The following is a 2098-nucleotide window of genomic DNA, read 5'->3' as shown; positions in this document are numbered from 1 at the left end:
AGTCCTGTTAATGTCACCAACACAGGTGAGTTCATTTTGAAAGGCAGTCCCTGTATCCCTTGCTCACCAGGAAATAGTGTAAGTGTCCGTACCTCTGGACTAGGAGGATCAGGCTCAGAGTTGAGGAACAGTATCTTTGAAGAGGCTGATTAGTAAACCTGCCCAAGCCACCAGGCCATACTGTCTCCCAGCTGTCCCTGCCTGAGCCTCTAAACAGAACCTTCCTGTAGTTTCTCTCCTGTCAGACTCTCCCATTGCTCAGTTTGTCTAGGATCCCCTCTTGCTGCTGCACTGATCCTGTCCCTCACTGACCTGTCCATCCCCCAGTGTCCTCCACATTCATTCACTGTTCACAATCCCATTGACCCAGTCCTCCAGCCACGCCCCCTCCACTCGATAGATACGGCTCAGTGGTTAGCACTGCTGCCTCACAGCATCAGGTACCCGGGTTAGATTCCGGCCACGAGCGACTGTCTATGTGGAGTTTGCGTGTGCTGAGCGGGTTTCCTCCCACAATCCAAAGATATGCAGGGCAGATGAATTGGCCATTCTAAATTGCCCATAGTATTAGTTACATTAGTTTGGGGCATGGGTCTGTGTAAGTTACTGTTTGCAGGGACAGTATGGACTTGTTTGGCCGAAGGGCCTGTTTCCATACTGTAGGGATTCTGATATATTGGGCAGCAGCTGCTGTCAATCACCCGGACTCCTGTATGATCGGGAGCACGTGCTGTAGGAGGGAGACCAGTGCACGGTCGCAGTGCTGGCAACTGTGGGAGTATGTGCAGTCTAGGTCAGTGCCTGGGAAGGAGGAATTAGTCTAGGTCAGTGCCTGGGAAGGAGGAGGGTGTGAGGAATTAATCTATCATTAGCAGCTTCATCCCTCTGGGAGCAGGACCCAGGGGAATGGCCCCATTCTTGCTACCCTGACATGTGATCAGACTTTCAGTGGTGCAGCGTTTTGCAGAAAAGTATCAGAACTCTTTTGTGAAGATTCAGAGTTGTTATGGAAAGGGACAAGGATGGGCCTGCAATTAGAATTCTAATTTGGCTCATTTTAGTAAGATGGGTCTTGGCCAGAGTGTGCAGGAAGCAGTGTATGCAGGATGGTTCTCATCAGGAGCTCGGAACCTGAATTCGAAGAGAATGTGTGAGTGAACTGGGTGTGGAGGAAAGGAGTGGGGGGGGGATTGGTTTGGATTTCAGTTCACAGAAGAGAGAAATTGTGAGACTGGGCCTTAACGCTTTGGAGGAACAAGGAAGCTACAGTTTAATACTACAATTGTCTTATGAATTTCCATCCTGTATTAACAGTGGTAACTTGTGTGCTCTATTGTAAGGTACTGAAAGGGTGGATTTGCGGATGAGAAATTCAAATTGAACTTCATGTTCAGATCTGATCGTTACTTGATCCGTGCCGCTCTGAATATCATTGGCCTTTTCATCTGGAAGGAAAGGTGTGCATTCTGTCCGTGGGCGAATATTCCAAATGTCAGTGTGACTGCAAAAGTACTGAGACACAGCCAAGCCCATGTCAGCATGGTGACTGGGGAGAGAGGTTTCATTTGCTTTTGAAAGTCTGGAAAATCATGGCACATTTCCCAGGAATAATTAAGCCACAACTTTGCTTTGTAGAAGGACAAGTCTTTCATTAATAATGCAACCAGAAAGACACAAGGATACCTGCACCATGGGAAACACTATGAAAACGGGATTGTTGAAAAGGAGTTCATTCACGATCATGGATTGTAATCCATTTGCATTGTCACGTCGGTTCCAGCGCTGTGGGGAAATACTAGAAATAAGATGAATGTAATGTAGGTTTCAGTTATTAAACTGTAAAAAGTGCAGAACAATTTACAAAGATGTTGCCAGGGCTCAGGGGTCTGAGTTATAGGGAGAGGTTGGACAAGTGAGGATTTTATGTTTAGAGCAGAGGAAACAGAGGGGGTTCTTTTCTCAAAGTGTATAACACCATGAGAGGCCTGGATAAGGTGAATGCACTCAGTCTTTTTTCCCAGGAACTCAAGGATTGGACGGCTTGATTGGATCAGTTTAAGGTTAGAGGAGAAAGAATAAAAGGGAAGCTGAGGGGCAA

At 46.9% G+C, this 2098-nt stretch overlaps 1 long non-coding RNA gene across 2 annotated transcripts in view; it reads left to right on the top strand.

Moving 5' to 3' along the window:
* The first annotated feature begins 1326 nt into the window (after positions 1-1326).
* The window catches only part of LOC122547481, a 3558-nt gene continuing 2786 nt past the window's right edge, over positions 1327-2098 (top strand). The window contains exon 1 of one of the 2 annotated variants that reach the window (XR_006311010.1): positions 1327-1457. This is a non-coding gene — a long non-coding RNA (uncharacterized LOC122547481). Of the gene's footprint in view, positions 1458-1527; positions 1543-2098 lie in introns of those variants that run through there. The other variant, XR_006311011.1, reaches the window with a different exon arrangement.

Source organism: Chiloscyllium plagiosum, unplaced genomic scaffold, assembly GCF_004010195.1.
Source record: "Chiloscyllium plagiosum isolate BGI_BamShark_2017 unplaced genomic scaffold, ASM401019v2 scaf_5253, whole genome shotgun sequence".
In the NCBI taxonomy this organism is placed as follows: domain Eukaryota; kingdom Metazoa; phylum Chordata; class Chondrichthyes; order Orectolobiformes; family Hemiscylliidae; genus Chiloscyllium; species Chiloscyllium plagiosum.
Note: the sequence above shows the minus strand (reverse complement) of the source record. Positions and strands in the feature narration are given on the sequence as shown.